This window comes from Cajanus cajan, chromosome 7 (genome assembly GCF_000230855.2).
Source record: "Cajanus cajan strain Asha chromosome 7, NIPB_CcT2T_4, whole genome shotgun sequence".
Taxonomy (NCBI): domain Eukaryota; kingdom Viridiplantae; phylum Streptophyta; class Magnoliopsida; order Fabales; family Fabaceae; genus Cajanus; species Cajanus cajan.
This window is the reverse complement of record NC_138523.1, coordinates 17156032-17168046: the sequence shown is the minus strand read 5'-3', so window position 1 is coordinate 17168046 and position 12015 is coordinate 17156032.

Sequence of the window (12015 nt, the reverse complement as noted above, 5' to 3'; positions counted from 1 at the left end):
GACACTCGATGACGACAACCGGCCTTGACGATTGTGAACCGGCCTTCCTAAAGATCTGGCTTAAAGAACGTCGAGAAGGATCTTGGTTCCTCTTCGTCCTTTGATCTTTGTTAGGGTTGTATCTTAACCCTTGTTTCCCCGGATTGTCCTTGATAATGGGTAGCTCCGGGATTCCTTGGGAGTCCTTGCCTAATTCTTGTCTTGGCAAGTATCCGTTCTTTGTGAGCATATGAGCTACCTTCTTCATTTCTCGGGGAAACGTTTCAACATTGGTAATCTCCAATGCTTGGAAGGCGGTTTCTAGAGCTTCTTCCACTGCATCCACATAAGGTATGGTGGATGGCTTGCTGATGAGTATGTCGTCTTCAGCTTGTATAGTCACCAGTTTGTCACCCACAATGAATTTGACTTTCTGGTGAAGCGTAGAAGGAATAGCTTTTGCATCATGAATCCAAGGTCGGCCGAGGAGACAGCTGTATGCGGGAGTGATGTCCATCACTTGAAATTCGACGTTTGAAGATAGTGGGTCCAATTTGGATTGGAAGATTGATCTCTCCCACCACTTCTCTTTTAGAGCCGTCGAAGGCTCGAACGATCATGTTGCTCGGGCGCATTTGGACTCCCTTGATTGCCACTTGATCGAGCGTTCTTTTTGGCATCACATTCAAGGAAGATCCATTATATACCAAGACTTTAGCGATGTGATACTCCTTGCACTTTACGGAGATGTGCAAGGGCTTGTTATGATTCGATCCCTCAGCGGGGATCTCTTCATCGGTGAAAGAGAGGTGATCACTAGCCGTGATGTGACTAACAATCCCCTCAAACTTGTCTTGGGAGATACTGTGCGACACGTATGCCTCGTTCAAGACTTTCAACAGAGCTTGCCGATGCGGTTCGGAGCATAGGATCAACGACAACAGAATAATCTTTGCTGGCGTCTTATGAAGTTGATCCATGATGGAGTACTCGCTCTGTCGGATAAATTTTAACAGCTAGTCTATCTCCTCCTCGGATTCTTTTTCCTCGGTTTTCTCCTTTACTTTTCCTTTATTCTTGGGAGCTTTATCGTGAAGATCTTCGGGAGTGTAGATCCTGCCACTCCTAGTCATGCCCCCAAGTCCAGCGATGTTGGAGATATCGCTGTCGGCAGAAGAGTGGATGTCGTATATCCACGGCACAACCTTATTTGATTCGTAAGGGAAAGGTCTTGGAGCGGTGATCCTTAATGGTGTCGGACCTTCCCCTTTATTCGTCTTGATTACCAACAACGGAGTTGATGTGCGCTCGCTTGGCGCGGTTGTTGGCTTACACTTGATGACGAACGGCGTGCAATCCATTTTTGAACATACGCATCGATTTAATCCTTTCTTTTTATTTATGTTTATTACTGAATTACTAGGAGGGATGTATGAAATGAATGATTCCTAGATCCCTCCATGATCTATATGCATGAGATGATGATGTTGAATATGCATGCATTGTGTTTATTGAACTAAGCATTATCATGTTTTTAGGATTTTCCTAAGATGATGCATGATATTGCTTGGTTTGGGTAAATACATATTTTTCTTTTGAATATTTTGTATCTTTTTTGTATTTTTTGGGTGAAAAGGAAAACTACCTATATGAATGCAATGAAGGTAGATGTTAACACCATGTACTAGAAGATCTTTATTTCTATTTATTCTTTTTATTTAAAAAAGAATGTTGTATGTTTAAAAGGTGCAAATGTATACTCATACAATGTCACATAAAAATGCACAAACAATTCACTCATCCACGAACAGTCACGAACGAATCACGAGGTAGGGGTCTCCTGCAGAAAAGTGCATATTCAAGGAGGATCTAACTGTTCTCACTTGGTCAAAGGCCCCCAAGGTGCCCCCATTATAGGGACCCAATTCCTCTCGTCGTAAGTCGATGGAAAGTTCCAACGCACTGTCGGACTCGAGTTCATGGTTATCACCTTGAGTGATGTTTTTCCGACAACGGTCTCGTAGGCTCCTATAGACCCATTCAACCGGCCGTACTAACATCCACTCCCTATGGATTACCACTCATGCCCCCGGGTATAGAGGGAACTGTTGTGTGCAAAGGTTTGTGTGCAATTTATATTTCAAACAATTGCGGAATTTTAAACAAACAACAGTTATTAAAAGCCAAATATATAAAGCATGTTATCATACAAGCAAAGGGGTAATAAAGTAATTTTAACTATCATTTGTTAAAAATAATCTGTCACTAAATGGGACTGACTCTCAGAAATTCCCCAGTGGAGTCGCCATCTGTCGCCACCGGCCCGAAACGGGCTTTCGGCATTCGCGAAGGATGGTTGGACTCGTCTATTTGTTTAAAAATGTGGATTGCTAGAATGACTTATTCTCAAACTGAGACCTCGTCAAACGAGCAATTTTATTAAAAGGCTCACCAATCCATATTAATCCCAAACGGGACCCTCCATGGATTAGTGGTTTTCGCAAAAGGAGGGGTTCGTGGAGTCGCCACCAATGTTTTACTCAAAACATTGGAAAAAGGGATAAGGCAATTGATTTTATAAATCAACTTTGGCCATTACAACCAGAGTTGGGTAAGGGAGTCGGTTACGCGTGGGGAAGGTGTTAGCACCCCACAGCGCCCCTTTCGGGTTCCCTATGACAGATTATTTTCAAAAATAACAGCGTAAAATTACTAAATTACCCCTATTTATTATAAGCGATTATAAATTAACTATCTACATGATGACAGTTTAAATATGCACACAGAAAGCAGTAAAAGGAAGGATTTAAGAAGAAACCTCTTGAAGCGTGCTTTTATATATTGAGTAAAACTGGGAAGCTTTTTGGCGTTCCCTCGCTCTACAAGCTCGCTCGCTCCTTCCTAAAAACTTTTGACTATGGAAATCCGGAGGATTTCCCTTCGACTAGGTTCGAATCTCCAAGCTAAGTACTCGGAATTCCAGAACTTCGTCGGATCGACTCCCAGAGAGATTTCTAGGGCAGAACACTGCTCAAAAACCCCAGAATACTCAAGGAGGGAGTCAAAACTGAGTGAAAAAGTGTGGAATGACGTCCAATTGACGTCATATTTATAGGGAATAGGCGCAATACGGCCTACAGAAGCAATACGGCCGTATTGAAATTTTTGAACTTCAATACGGCCGTATTGAGTTCAATACGGCCGTATTGAAATTCAGAAATTTCAATGCGCCCGTATTGAGTTCACTACGGCTGTATTGAAGCTTCAATACGGCCGTATTGGTTTCAGTACGGCCGTATTGAAGTTTCAGAAACTTCAATACGCCGTATTGAGTTCACTGCGGCCGTATTGAAGCTTCAATACGGCCGTATTAAGTTCAGTACGGCCGTATTGGGCTTCATTCCCTCCACTTCCTTATTTTGAGCTATTCTAAGACCTCTAGACCTACAGAGAACCCTCCTAGGGCCTTCCAGGAGTCCTTCTGGCTGATCTTCCTTCAGTCTTCGAGAGTCTTCAAGCTTTATTTCCGACCCGGACAATTTTAGGGGTCTACAACTAGGAGGCTCTGCCACCTTTACTGGGGTATTGTAATTTTATGATATTATATTATAGGAATGGGGATGTTTGGATTTACTTGTGTGAACATCCCTTTCCCCATAGCCCAGCTTTTATTGTGAATAAACACTCCGAACAAAAAAGGGGTAAAACAAGGATGGTTTATAATTATAAACGTCTTAATGATAACACTCATATAGACGGTTATAGTATACCATCAAAAGATGTTTTAATAAATAGAATTCAGAAAGCAAAATGGTTTTCAAAATTCGATTTAAAATCAGGATTTCATCAGGTAAAGATGCACCCTGATTCAATAAAATGGACTGCTTTTTCTTGCTCTGAAGGACTTTTCGAATGGAAAATTATGCCTTTTGGCTTGAAAAACGCCCCACAAATATTCCAAAGAAAAATGGATAATATTTTTGGAGATTACAAAGAATTCACTTGTACATACATTGATGATGTGCTTGTTTTTTCAAAAACAAAAGAAGAACATTTTCTTCACTTGAAACAAGTTTTACACCTATTCGAAAAATACGGTCTAATTGTTTCAAAATCAAAAATGGAAATATGCAAAACGCATATATCCTTTTTGGGAACCGAAATTGGAAATGGAAAAATAAAGCTCCAACCCCATATTTCACAAAAAATTCTTGCTTTTCCTGAAAAAATGGAAGATGTAAAAACGCTTCGAGCCTTTTTAGGTCTCCTAAATTATGCAAGAACTTTTATAAAAGACTTGGGTAAATATACCGCACCCTTGTACAATAAAACCAGTTTAACAAGTCAAAGAAAGTTTAATTCCGAAGATGTAAAATTGGTCAAACAAATTAAAGAAATGGTAAAAAATTTGCCTTCTCTAGCATTACCATTAGATTCAGACTATTTAGTAATTGAATGTGATGGATGTGAACTAGGATGGGGAGCTATCCTAAAGAAAAAGAAAAATAAATATGATAATATTTCTGAAGAACAAATTTGTAGATATGCTTCAGGAAAATATCACACAAAACCTCAGGTATATTCCACTTCTACAGATTACGAGGTAAATGCTGTTATAAATAGTTTAAAAACTTTTGAACTATTTTTAATCAACAAAAAGGAAATTACTATTAGAACTAATTGTGAAGCAATAGTTGCTTATGGTAATTCTCAAAATAAAATCTGACAAAAAACCCCATAAAAGATGGCTTTTGTTTCAAGAACATGTCTATCATAATGGGATACAAATAATTTTTGAACACATTAAAGGAAATAAAAATGTTGTTGCTGATATTTTATCTCGTTTTGCAGGAACAACAAATCATGAAAGCCTTTAAGGTTTCATACCCTGGTGTTCGACAAAAAATGAAGTTTGGGAACCAAGAGCTTCCCATCTTGACAAATGAATTTATTTACCCTGGTAGAGAAAGCACAAATGAAAAATTCAACTGCATAATTGACAACATCTGAAACATCCCCAGATGTACAGAAACAAATGAACAGTTAATTTGTTCAATAAAGAAAGGTATAATATGTGCCTTGTATAAATTTTGTATAACAGACAATCAAGGAGTTCCACTCCTAAATAAAGCCTCTCCTTCAGGAAAAGGATACACATATTTTGTCTTGTTATCTGGCCCTTATAAGGGTGTTTATACAAATTTTACCGACTTGTGCACTGCCAAGGAAGGTTTACAAAATCCTCGTTACAAAGGCTTTTATTCTCGAGAAGAATCAGAAAAGGCTTTGGAGCTGGATACCACTGATATGACAAAAATAAAAAGGGCTCTAAATCCAGAACCTGAAACAAATGTCATTCACACAAATTTGCGAAAATCTCAGCCAACTTCGTTTAAGGAGGCTGTGAGACAAAACCCTAATTCTCCTCAGGAATTAAACCTGAAGAAGAGGAGGAATATTCTTTTAAGAGTTACTCCAAGAGTGAACCATCTAGAGAAAACTTGAGAAAAGAAAACTCCTACATGAGAAAGAAACCCCTAACACTAGTTATAGGACTAGTAGTATTAAGTGTTTTAAGTATCTACAGAGATGTCACATTGTCTTTCAATGTCCCACCAAAAAAACCATGATCATGAGGGGCCTAAAAAATTATAGTAGAGACTACATCTTATTCCTCCACTTCTAGTGAAAGAGAAGAAAAGGAGGATAGAACTTAAGATAGAGCATGTTTATCCTAGTGATGGTGATCTCTTAATGATTAGAAGGCTTCTTGGAAGCCAATCTTGTGAAATTAACACTTCACAAAGAGAAAATATCTTTCATACTAGATGTAAAATTTTAGAACAAACTTGTTCTCTCATTATTGATAACAGATCAAGCAGAAAATGTTATAATACAAGGTTGTTTCCTAAGTTAGTTATTACTACCATTCCTCATCCCAAAACCTTACAAACTTCAATGACTTAATGAAAAAATTATATGGTAGTAAATCAACAAGTGAAAGTCAAGTTTTATATCGAGAATTATAAAGACAAAGTTTTATGTGATGTAGTTCCCATGGAAGCTTGTCATATTTTGGTAGAAGACGATGACAATTTGATAGAAAATCTATACATAATGGCCTAACTAATGAAATATCCCTCACACAAAGATAAGAAATTTGTGTTACATACTCTTACATCTACTCAAGAAATTTGTGTTACATACTCTTACATCTACTCAAGTGATGGAGGATCAAATACAAATGAAGCTTATGAGGGAAAAGGAAAGAAATATAAAAAAAAAAACTCCTAAAAGGTTAGAGGAGTGAAAAGGAGGAAAATGTTTCTTCTAAATATCTTATTAAGAAAAAAAAGTCATTTTTCTATTAAAAGTGAAATCAAGAGGACTCTCTATCTTGAACAATCCATTGTTCTACCACTTAATGAGTTGGTGAAGAACATTATTTCTTCCTTTTGCAAGGAAAGCTTGAACATACTTTTCAACCCTCACAAGATGAACTCTTCAATACATATGCTATAACTCTTCCTAACATTTTAAAAACTTTTAAGCTAGATTATTTTGAATTTGGATTAGGTGTGGAAGTCGTTTATTGAAGAATGGGAACTCTATTTCCTTTAATAACTCCTTATGGTGTCACTCTCAACTACCCCACCTAAAACCCCTAAAATCCTAAACCAAGAGTTCAATGCTCTTTTCCAAGCCTTCCAATCTTAGGGACAACACTTTGTAACTAAGAAGTTTCTTAGTCATGAAGGTTCTAGATCACTTCATTTTTTAGGAAGGCAAGAAAATTTAGTTGTAAGTAGTTTAATTTCTAAGAGCTTAAGTGATCACAAAATACACCCAAGGCAAGTATTTTTAGAAGTTAGTAATAAATATCCTTTAAAGAAAATAGAAAAATATAGTTGAGTGTAGATAGTATTGTAGGACTTATAGGAGAAAAAAAAAATATATATATATATATTAAGGATAAGCACATCCCACACATTGAGAAGATAAATAAATTAAACTAGCCTATTTGATCATCAAGAAAACAACACCTTTAATGCTTGTAATTTACTTTCTTTTACAAGTATTAAAGAAGAAGAAGGGGTTTGTGATTTGAGGAAAAATCATCTTGAAGAAGGAAGGGGTGATGACATCATGCCTAAGGTCTAAGTCCAAAAAGAACAAAGATGAATGGGTTAGGCTTGACGTAAGAAGGCCCAAGCTTTTATATATTGAGCTTTGGTCACAACTAGTAATCTACCTTTTTCTTCTTTGTAAATATTCTCTTAATTTTGACCTTGTATTTTTTGGTCAATTAGTGTAGGAATTTATATTCTTGTAATTTTCTTTTTAGTGATGTAATTAGTATTTTAAAGGGGGTGAAACTAGTAATGGAATATGTGCTTATTGGACTTGTTTGGCCCATGAGAGAGTAGGGAGAATTGGAGCTCCAAAGTAAATGTCCACTTTTTGTACCACTAGTTCTCATGGTTCATTCAAATTTCAACAAGTCACATGTCTCACACCTAGTCACACTTTTAGTACCTTGACATATGACATGTTCTTATTGGCTCTTTTAAATCTAAGATATTGACATCTAGTCACACTATTAGCATCTTCCCATTTAGCATGCTTCCATTGGATCTTTTAAATCTAGGATAGTGACATTTTAAGGGAGAAATTCAAATTTGAAAATGTAACTAGAGTTTGTAGTCTTGAATATAAGTTAACCTAACATTGGTTACATGTAATCATGATTAACTTAACTTGCACCATAAGCTACTAAATTCTATATGCACTCCTCCTCTGTACACGTCACTTTTGAGATTAATGAGAATTGAATAGTTCAAAAGTCTCTTTCAAAAACTTAGTTCTCTACTTTGAGAACCTTCCCCTCAAAAATTTGTATCAAAAAATTTCTCCTACTTACAAGTTCTTCATCTCTTTCTTATCTTCCGTTGAAAGTAACACATATTTTCCTTTTCTTTCTCCTTCTACCATTTTTGGTTTGCTCTATAAAGTTTAAAATCTATTGATGAATATTAGAGCATCAATAGAGTTTGTCGAGAAGAAATTTCAATTATCTTCTCACAGTTTCATCAATGATTACCATTGTTTTAATTTAAAATTCATAACTATATTATAACTAGTATAAAGTTATTAATCCTATCGTTAAAGTGGATTCATGCTTCTCTCTTTATATATACACATTTGTATGCAGAAAAATCAATTTTCTTCTCGTGATAAATATCTTTGTTTGCAATGATAAAAAAGAATTTTTTCTTGTGCTTTGTTAATTTCTTTTTTTCCCTCTATTTAGTTTTATCTAAATACACACTAAAATTAGCCACTTACTGATTTGAGTGATTTCATTGAATTTATTTTAATAATTATGGTCTACCGATATGAGATGTCATCATATATATAGCTTGCCTAACCCGCAAATGAATTTTTATTAAATAATTATTCGTACTGTCCTATAACATCAATATGGAGTTGACGAACCCGATGATGCATGTCATCACTTATTATTATTTTTTTTTAATTGGAGGCTCCATTACAATAAATTAAGAGGTCATGAACTTAATTATAAGAGGAGAAGATTCTAAGGCTGAATTTTTTACATTTTTCAAGATTCTAAAGTTTAAGTCTTTATCATAACTTAACAACCGAATTATATAAATCACCCTCTGGAGGATCAAGAAGACTAGTTCCTAATAATGTTATATTTTAAATGTCTGGGATTTACTGAAGGGTTTATGACTTTTTACATCTAATTACTTTTTTCAAAATAGTCCCTAGACATGTGAATATTGTGTGATGTGTTAATAAACTATAGGAATGTGCTATATATGTATCGTGTAAGATGTTCTGTTTAAGATAATTTGGCATGTATATGGCATATACACAATGATAATTTGACATATTGACTAAATATGTTAGATATTTAATTCAGATAAGATTTATCTCAATTAATTAAAATAATTTAATATAATAAAAAATAAAAATGTTTTTGAATCTCATTTTTCACATGCACAAAGGGAGACATGTCAGGAGATTTAGACTTATGAAACCCATTCTCATGGGAGCACAAGCCTTACATCTATTGTTTGCCTCTTTCGAAACGTAAGAAATATTTTAATATATAAAGACTCAAATTTTGCAAGGATCAAACAATGTGAGATTTTTTTTGAAATATATATATATATATATATTACACATATGCAACACTTTAATGACATATTATAATTATAAATTGATAAACTATTTTTTACTTTGTTAAAATTTTGAGAGTAAAGTAATAGTGTTTCAAAAATTCAGAAACCAGATTAGAAATTTACTCAATCTCTCTCTTTTTGAACCCGAGTTTAAAATTAGATAGGTTTTGCATCAAAGTAATTTGTTTGAAATTTCTTCCATGTGACAAGAGTTGCATTTTGATTTGTCATACCGTTTACCACCTTTTATTGGACGCGTGTTATATTTGCTTCACGTGAAGATGAAGAGTGACAATTATATATATATATATATATATATATATATATATATATATATATATATATATATATATATATATATATATATATATATATATATATATATATATATATGAGGAGGTTCAAACGACACCGGTGTAACTTTTACTAAGTGTTACACCACTCAATAACTTTATATTAAATGTGAATTTTGTAAATCCAATCGTTAGATGGAAAGTTCATATCTCTTAGATCATATATGTTAATTTTTGTTAAAATTGAACAACAACTTGAAGGTAATCAAAGTGTTCATATTTTAGTATATTTTGAAATGTATATATTACGTCAATTTTGTTTTATGAGAATAAAGTATCAAATCATCTTAGATTAATATAAAATTTGATATATATGATCTAAGAGATATGAACTTTCAATCTAACGGTTAGATTTACAAAATTCACATTTAATATAAAGTTATTGAGCGGTGTAACACTTAGTAAAAGTTACACCGGTGTCGTTTGAACCCTCCTCATATATATCACATTTAATATAAAGTTATTGAGCGGTGTAACACTTAGTAAAAGTTACACCGGTGTCGTTTGAACCCTCCTCTATATATATATATATATATATATATATATATATATATTAAAGAGGGATCCGTTTACTAAAGGAGTAAGTTTACATATACTTACTCTGTTCAATAGCTCATGTTCTACATCAAATTTCAATGATCCAACTGTTGAATTTAAAGCTCTTAAAACATAGATCAAATCTGTAAATTTTAAAAAATTTGAAAATCATTTGATGTTTTATTTCATTAATTCAAATTGACAGATAATTATAAAATTATTTTATACATTGATTTGAATTAATGAAACGAAGTATCAAATGGTTTCCAAATTTTTAAAAAAATTATAAATTTGATTTATGCATTAAAAAATTTAAAAAAAGTTGGATCGTTAAAATTTAATGTAAAACATGAGTTATTGAATGGAATAAGTCTATGTAAACTTACTCTTAGAGTAAACGGATCCTTCCTCGTATATATATATATATATATATATATATATATATATATATATATATGATCTTTAGTATAAACCCTTCCAACAAATGTTGCCACAAATTCTAGAAGAAAGGTACAAGATAAGATTAGTGATTTCATAAGAAAATAAAACAGAATTATTAAAAGTTTAATGAAATTTAGTAAAAATTGCATTACTCTTAAACAGTTACCATTACTTAATGCATATTGTATTCTCCCTGATATGATCTTTAGTATATAAACCCTCCCAACAAATGTTGCCTCTTGATTTTAGTACGTTAAGTAGTGAAACAAGAGAAATATCATTTTTTACCGAACAAATTCTAGACGAAAGGTACAAGATAAGATTAGTGTGACTCATAACAAAATAAAATAGAATTATTAAAAGTTTAATAAAATTTAGTAAAAAATGCATTACCCTTAAACAATTACCGTTACTTAATGCATATCGTATTCTCCCTAATATGATCTTTAGTATAAACCCTCCCAACAAATGTTGTCTCTTGATTCTAGTACATTCAAGTAGTGAAACAAGAGAAATACCATTTTTTACTAAACAAATTCTAGAAGAAAGGTAGAAGAAAAGATTAGTGATTTCATAAGAAAATAAAACAGAATTATTAAAAGTTTAATGAAATTTAGTAAAAATTGCATTACTCTTAAACAATTACCATTACTTAATGCATATCGTATTCTCCCTAACTCTTTAATTATCAATCAATGAATTAGAGTATTTTTGCAACATTATTCAATAAACTTTTTTTTTGGTTGCATACCGAGATATGGACATATCAATGCTTCGAGTTCAAGAACAAGCTCCACGCCTTAATATAATTAGGTTAAAATATTTATTTTGATTCCTATACTTTTACTTACATTATCTTTAATATTTATATTTTAAATTTTAAAATAGACTATTTTGGTCTTATATTTACATTTTTAATTTTTTTAATCCTTACTATTAATTTATTTATAACATTGTCTATTTTATATTAATGTAACAATGGTTTTTAATTTTGTTTATCTAATATCAAATTTATTTTGTTGAAATTATCATATATAAATTAGGTTTATTGATGCGTCATCCTTCTTTTATCCTATAAATAATTTCTTCAAAATTATATTACCTTATAATTGGGACATTTCAGAAATTTTCACCCAAAGTTTCATTGTCTTTGAGGTATGAAATTTCACTCTTCCTCCACATGCACAATAAGTTACACTTGAAGACGAATACCTTTGAGGTATGAAAATTATTTTGTTGAAATTATCATATATAAATTAGGTTTATTGATGCATCATCCTTTTTTTATCCTATAATATATTACCTTATAATTGGGACATTTCAGAAATTTTCACCCAAAGTTTCATTGTCTTTGAGGTATGAAATTTCACTCTTCCTCCACATGCACAATAAGTTACACTTGAAGACGAATACCTTTGACTCATTGAACTACCTTCCTTATCTCTTGAAGAAAATTGACTCGTACTTATGTTAGTTAACTCTAACAATGTCGCTCA